The sequence below is a fragment of the Leuciscus leuciscus genome (genome assembly GCF_965113295.1).
Source record: "Leuciscus leuciscus genome assembly, chromosome: 9".
Taxonomy (NCBI): Eukaryota; Metazoa; Chordata; class Actinopteri; order Cypriniformes; family Leuciscidae; genus Leuciscus; species Leuciscus leuciscus.
The window spans coordinates 4,308,582-4,316,995 of NC_138733.1; positions in this window are offsets into that span (position 1 = coordinate 4,308,582).

The following is an 8,414-nucleotide window of genomic DNA, read 5'->3' on the forward strand; positions in this document are numbered from 1 at the left end:
CGATCCATTTTATTTTTCAGGATTAAAAAAAAACAGCATTTATTTGAAATAGAAATATTTTTGATCAATGTAATGCTTTATTAGTGCTGTTCATTGATTCAAGTAGTTTTTTTGACATTTGTGTTTAAAGTGTTTTAATTTTACAAAATATGGTGTAAAAACGTCTGAGTGCTGCCCTCTTCAGGTTGAACAGTGGCTACTGCAGTTGAATTTTCCTATTGGAAGTTGTGGTACCCTCTGACATCAGAGGGTACCAGCTAACCACACCCTTGCCTGCAGAGAGATACGTCACAGATGCACGCCCCCTCTCCACTGGGCTCTGCCTACTTTTCCAGCATTTTTCAAATATTGCCAGTGGGTGGAGTCAGGCTCTGACCAGGGGTTTAGTTACCCTTTAAATAAAAAAATAAAAAAATATATATTATTGAACCCAAACTTTTGAACAGTAGTGTAATGTATGTATCTCTGATAGTGATCAGCAATATATTCTGGATACTCGAATATTCGTCCAGAAAGGAATTAAACTAGTAAACTAGGCTTGTCAATGTTAAACTATACGCTTTCCTGCAACTAAATCCCGGCTGTGCTGTTTCTGATGACACATGACAAACCACAACGCTTCGCCCAACACGTCCACCAGTGTCAGAGCTCATCAACTATAGCTTGACCCAGTGTGTGTACAGAACTACATCTGCGATAGAGAACATGGGCTCGACACGTTAGGGATTCTTAGCACATTAATGGCTTATTCAAAACACCTAAATGTTTTTTATGGAAATCTTTTTGGCAGTAATTTACCTTCATATTTGTGTGTGTGTGTGTGTGTGTGTGTGTGTGTGTGTGTGTGTGTGTGTGTGTGTGTGTGTGTGTGTGTGTGTGTGTGTGTGTGTGTGTGTGTGTGTGTGTGTGTGTGTGTGTGTGTGTGTGTAAATCGTCAGGCATCTGTCCACCTGACGAGCGTTCCCTCCTGCATTGTTTGACATCCTCAGCCTGCTGCCGAAAGACCACCAGAGACCCTGCAGTCGTGTGCGTTCGCTCGCCGAAGAATAGCGCTATTTTAAGACTCGCCTCACAACGCTTAAGGCCATTGTGTCTGATTCTATTTATCCCATTCAGGAGTGTGTGTGGGTTAATAATCGGAGAGCCCACGCTAACATGAGTACATTGTGTTTGTTTGTTGATGTGTTTAAAGGGACAGTTCAGCCACAAATGATCATTCTGTCATCACTTGCTCGCCCTCGTGTTGTTCCCAAACTTGTGTGATTTTCTTTCTTCTGTGAGACACAAAAGGATAATCATATTCTCTCAAATCATAAGCTCTAAAATCTCATGCTCATATTCACCAGTAAAACATTATTGAAGGCAAGTAAACAGGCGGAATTAGAATAAGAACAAATAAAAATTACAAGCAAAAGCACAGAATAATTACAATATAACAAAGATACAAAATGAAATAATCAGGGCTTTTGAGGTTTTCCAGGCTGGTCTGACAGTGGTTTTCAGGAACTGAAATTTAATAAAGTAAGCAAATGTAAAATAGAATTGCATATTCTTCACTAAATATCTGTATTAATGAATCCTTGATTTCAAAAATCCCAGATTTTTTCTTTGTCCGATGTTTTATGATTAACATTAAACACACATATCAGGAATATTAGGCTGCTGTCACTTTAAGAGCGAATGCACGGATCTAATACACTGATACTGATACACATCCGTTTACTATCTCAACTGTTTACGTTCACTCAAGACATAACCGGCCATGTTTACTAGGTTACTCGTTTTGTTTTTGACATGATTTTGTGTGATTTTGTCCGTTCAAGTGCATTAAGACGTGAAAGAGCTCAGTTTAGTATTCGACGTATCCCAAGTGGCGTTCAAGCTTGTTCACGCTCATGCATTTTTAGAATTCATAAAAATGTTACCGGCCAATTGGCGAGTATATATATATATATATATATATATTAGGGGTGTAACGATACGCGTATTCGTATCGAACCGTTCGGTACGAGGCTTTCAGTTCGGTTTTCGGTACGCATTACGTACCGAACGGTTCGTTGGACAATTTTTTCTGCCGACCAAAATTTCGTTATTTCAAATGAAGGCGCGTCGCGGGTGGCAAGCGCGCTCATAGAGGCTGGCGCGACCACAACATCAACTGGCAAATGCAATGCAAGGAACGAAACTGAGCTATTCTTAAGGCCAATTTATACTTCTGCGTCGAGTGTACGCCGTAGTGTACGTCATAGGCTACGCACGTAGGCGACGCCGTCGTGAGCATTTATACTTCTGCGAATGTCTGTGTTGCTCAGCAGTTACACCGCCAAAACGCTAGTTGGCGCGGGTGGGTTTTAATGTTCCACTGTGTTTACATTCCTCGCGGCTGTTTTGAGTTTAGGTTTCTACGAGCAATGGCGAGTGAAGGAGTCATACAGATGGCTGTATTTCCGCACTTCTTCAAGCAATCTCTCTGTCACTTGGTCTATTTCCATGGCTCTTCACTGATCTTCGGAATTTAAAAATGGCGGGCGGGCGGTGCAGAGTGCAGAAGATCATTCCGGAAATGCGTAGGAGGAAACGCCATGCTATCCAGCCGACCAATCACAGATCTTGCGGTCCGCGTTGCCGCGACGCGTAGTTACATTTTTGAGGAGGTGCACGTCAGGGTACGGCGAAGGGTACGACGTATGGTAGGGGAGACCGGGGACAGTTGCAACAGGGGATGGTTGCAACATGTCATTTTTCTCCAATCAGAAACAAGCTAGAGTGATGACACTCATACTGCACAACCACAGTTAGACCCTCCACCCACCAAGAAGACAGTAGACATATTCAACATCTGCTGATGTATTTATTGAACAAAACTTGTTTTGGAGGTATGAAAGTACATTTTTTCATGAGATATATTTTTGTCATACTGTCCTGAAATTTTGTATGATTTAATCAAAACTTACATAGTTTGAATTGTTGTTTTGTTGACTACTAAGTGACATGGTTAGCATGTGTCAAAGTCAGTGTGTCTAGCAGGCATATGATGTTCTGTCATGGCTGATAGGGTCGGGGACGGTTGCAACATGTTATAAATTGCATGTTTAATAAAAGTTTGTTGCATTGAAAATTGTTAAATTCTTCCTGTCTGACACTGAAATATGGAGAGATTGAATAGCATCTGTAACTCCTGCACACTGAATCTATGTAGGCCTATGTTCTACACATGAACAAACAAAACTCAATAACTGTTATTTGATAAATATGACTAAATAAATAAATAATAGGCTACAATAATATTATTGAAATAAATAATACTATAATATTATAGTAGGCCTAAAACAGTTAATATTTTCAGAATTCTTTGCTCATTGAGACAAAAAGCTTAAGTTAATTAATGAAATTTAAGGTATTTTTAACATGTTGCAACCGTCCCTGGGTTGTGTTGCAACTGTCCCCTGGGTCGGGGTCAGTTGCAACATCTGACTTCTTCCATTCAAATAAATACTGTGAACGATATGTCATATATAATCATCTTTAAATGGTATGGGTAATTAGCAGACAGATGCAAGTTTAATATATACAAATTTGGTTGGTCTAGTCCAAATAGACTCTGAGTAATTGAGAGAAATGCAAAAAGTGTTGCAACCAAGCGGCAACCTCCCCGTCTCTCTCTTGAAACCAACACGGAAGTGAGTTAAACTGCAATTCATTGACTGGCCGCTTGGCCTGGCTGCAGAAGTGAGTCAAATCTGTATCTCCCCCATGTTAAAATGACCAACTTTACAGCAGAAAAAAACATGTTTACAGCCTGGATCTCTATGTGGCTTTGGTCTATACAGCTAATTTTGCCCTTCATAACAACTGTGAGGGGGGTGAATTTTTTTATAACTCATCCGTTTAGTTGATTAATATTTAAAGTTCGGCATAATTAAGGGTGTGGCCACTTGAGTGACAGATGGATTCCCGCTGATGTCATTGCTAGCCGTTTGTCTTGTCTGCTGTTACTAGCCGTCACTTCACCTCAGCATATGTTAGCTGCTGAACTTGCCATCTCTGCAGTGTTTTGTGCTTTTTTCCGGGATTATTTCATACAATTTAATACACCCATTACTTCGCCCACGGCTTAGGATTCCATCGTTGTCGTCGAGTATCGTTCGAGAGAACAACCAGCGCTGTATTTCAGTTGTTTTCCTCTGTGAACATGCACTAATGGATGTCTGACAATTTCGTTGCGTTTTGGAGTTTTCAGATTTAAAAACGTCAATAAAGGCTCGTTCGTTCTGCTCTCACGGAACAGATAGATTATAATATGCTTAAGTACCGTCAGATGAAATCCTGCAGGTGTCGGCGCTTTCTCCGTCCATGCAATAAATGCACATCCTTACATGAGCGCGGATTTCCAGCGCATTTACTTGAACTTCATAGGCAATATATCTATGGTTTAACCCATTTGAGAGGCGGCCAAAATCAGAATTTAAAACGGACTGAATAAGCTCTCTACGAACTTGAGCGATGCCGCGCTGACGGACCATAGACTATAAAAAGAGAGTGACTGACATGTAACGTTAAGCACATAAATCACTGTCACACACACACTCTCAGAGTAATATGAAGTTACTGCATAATACATTTTCAACTAGCAGAATAGTACAGAATCATAGCAAGGCTCCTCAGCTCCACTCACGCCCCGCCTCTTTGCCTATTTTCTGTTATCCGGGAGTGACGCAAGGCCAAGATGGCGACGGCCGGCTCCGCCTACTTTAGGCTTCAAAAATGCTCTTCAGAAACCTACGGGTGACGTCACAGACACTACGTCCATATTTTTTTACAGTCTATGGTTGCAACTGTCCCCGGTCTCCCCCTACACGTCAATGCGTATGCTACGCCGTACCTTCTACGCGCACCCGACGCAGAAGTATAAATTGGCCTTTATTGTTTGTGTGCAGTGGCGGTTCTACATTGAATTACACCCTGGGCGAGACCCCTTTCGAGTTTCTTTATTTAATAAATGTTTGATATTTGGACTGGAAACAAGACAAAAATACTAAGTAAGAAAAGCATTTTTGCAGTGTAATAACTGAACTTGCAACAGTTTTGTTGCAAAGAACAATATTATGGTGAAATTAGATCTCGTGTTTGAGTTAAAAACGAATTATTGTTAAGCATAGCAAGAATCATAGCAAAAAGGCTAACAAATAAGAGTTATACCCACCAATTATTGCCCCTTCATTCATGACATGGATACCGTAATCATAGAGTAAACATAGTTGCATTGCATACCTTTATCTTTCGCTCGTTTCTAAATTGGGCACCTGATGGCTTTGACCTTTCTTGTCCATCTCTTATTTGGCCCTCGACATCGACAATCAACAGATCCCCTGATCAACTGTCACTCACGCTCACGAGTCACGACCAGAAGTCAAGACTAAACCAATTCACCTTGGTGGTGGTGACCAAGTAATCGTTTTGTATTAGAAAGCCGCTTCGCGGCGCAGATTTGTTTTTGTTTTTTCTGCTCGTGCCGGCGGTGCCGCCCCCCCAAAAATGCCGCCCCGGGCGATTGCCCGGTTCGCCCGTGCCTATAAAACCGCTACTGTTTGTGTCGACCGTTTATCAGTTTTGACCTGTGAAGCGGGACTCGCGAGCCCTATGCGCGAGCCTGATCAAGCAACACCACACAGCGCTAAGAGATCCAGACCAGTAAAGAAAGCATTTGAATTTCAAATGCTTTTTGAATTCGCCACTGAAGTAATAACATCGCTGCGAGATCTAGTGAGAAACATGCACATTTCTCTGTTATTAACGGATCAAACAGCGCTGACGTGGAAACCAGAAGAAACATCGTGCCATGAATGAACTGGCCGTGTCCACAGATCAGCAACATTCACCGTGGAATGGATTTACTGTAGTAACACTAACGGCAAGGTATGGAAGTTTGTCAGGAATAGTGGGCTATAATGCTTTCAAGTAACATTACGTCTGTTTTATTTTGACATTATGAATACAATTGCTGCCCTCAAATGTTAATCTGAACTAAATAAACCTTTGTTTATAACTAGCCTACTACTACAATATTACATTTCATTTTGTCCAAGGAGCTGTTTTGTTTTATATGCTCATAAGAAGAGTCAAGTATAGCTCCATTATTGCTCAGTAAAAAAAGCAACAAAAAAAAAAAATCATACTGATGTTAGTTTCATAAAATAATATAATAATAATAAAAAAAATTAATTCAAGAATTTTCGCTGGCATTTATTTATTTTTGCTGTAGCCTATGGAAAACGTACCGAACCGAACCGTACCGAACCGTGACACAAGCGTATCGTATCGAACCAAACCGTGAATTTTGTGAACCGTTACACCCCTAATATATATATGTATGTCATGATTCCTGTCTTGTGTTCTCCTTGTCTTGTGTGGACTTTTGTTATTTCCTGTTCTGTGCCATGTTTTGTAGTCCTTTGTAGTTCTTCTTGTTTATTAGTCTCTCCAGGTGTTTCTAATTAGCCTCGCCCCCTTGTTATCTTGTTTAGATTGTTTGCCTGTGTATTTAAACCTCTGTGCTTCAGTTGTTGTTTGTCGGTCGTTGTTTGCTGTTGCTTGTAGCTGTTCCGTGTTCCGTGTTCCGTGTTCCGTGTTCCGTTGTTATTAAAAAACAAGCAAACCCAGTACAGGTGAGAAAAAGTAACGCAAAAGTAATGTAACGCATTAAAAAGTAACTAAGTAATGCTTTTTAAATGAGAAACGTTGCATAAAACTTTCGCCAACACTGATTATTAGTAATAATTATCTATATATTTGAATGAAATATTCAATTTAATCTTCATGCCAGGAATGTTGAACGTTTTAAAACAACATGAGGAAAATTACAGAATGACATTAGTATTATAAAGGGTTGAACGGTCCCTTTAAACCCTCCACAAAGTTCTGATGACTTTATTAGGCATGTTTCATAATCATAAATCATTTCTGGATTAAAATCAGCCTTTAAGAACGCTGCAGAAGTGGAAGGACACATTTCAGGAACATTAAGCAATGTTTAGCAGGCGTGACGTCCTCACAGGAGGATATAACGGATGGAGACGCTAAACACACACACACACACACATACACACACACACACACACTCTTACACTTACGTGTGTGAGATGGATGGAGCTGAAGAAAATAATCTCGCAAATGGAACTTCAGAGGAAATTTGAGGTGCTTTTTGGACACATTTTGTGCGTATTTTCGTCTTCTGATATATTTCATTAGTGGATGAATCTCACCAAACATGTCCATGTCATATTTCACCCCCAAAATCAAAAGAAAAAATAAGAATTAATATTTTTTTTTTATCATTAATATTTTTGGAATCGCAACATTATTTTATAATGATGATTAAACACATTCCCTCCAAAAATTCCCATTACTGTAATGTGTCATGACATCTTGCTTTGGGGTTTTCCTCATTAGATTCTTAATAATTTAATGCAATAAAAAATAATTTGTCTCATTTTACTGGGGCGATGTTGTCGCTCTTCTTTTTAATACCTCAGCTGTTTCTTCTAGACATCAATGAGATTAAATGGAGAATAAAATGTGACTTGTTGTATAGCGAATAACAACCCTACAGGCTGAACGCGGAGGGGTCTTGAATCAGCCTGAAGGGGTTGTTATTCACTATAATAACCGCCTCGTTATACATTATTCCGCTTATTACATGGCTACCTACAAAATAAATAAATAATTTGATACAAAATATTGATTTAAAAAGGAGTTGATTGATTTAAAAGCGATTGTATTGCTTCCGCTAAAGAAAATAGTCCGTTCCGCGTCCATAGCAACGCTCTGTTTTGCATGGCAACGGTGTGTTATACTTCGCAGCGTCTGTATCAAGAAATACACACCGCATTCTATATTAGAATTCAACCAAGCCATGTAATAAATATAATTCAAAATATTCACAAAAACTGTAATATTATCTTAATGTCACTAAAATATTAAAATAACACTGGTCTGAAGTCTGAACACAGTAATAAAACATTATACAATCAATAATGCTCCGATCTCAGCAGCCAATTAGATCGCTTTGTCTCTTGATGTGTGAAAACCAGCGTTATGAATTATTCATGGGGACCAAAGCAAGGGGGTGGTATTTTGTCTCTGCGTGTTTTGGTTATTCAGTCAATAAGTCATGACAACATGTTTTTCCATGCCTTAAAATCATCAAAATAATTTCAGCTTCATTTTTTAAGTTATAAAAGATTAAACTATAGACAAAATGTAACAAAAGGAGTTGAATGACTTGTAGAGCCAATTTGATTAAGGCAGCAACTGAACTTACTGTACATTTTTAAAGCTGAATTATAAAAAAAAAAAATTATCAATATGAACTCATCAAATCCTTTGAGCTGCTATCCGCTTTCTTCTTTATAGCA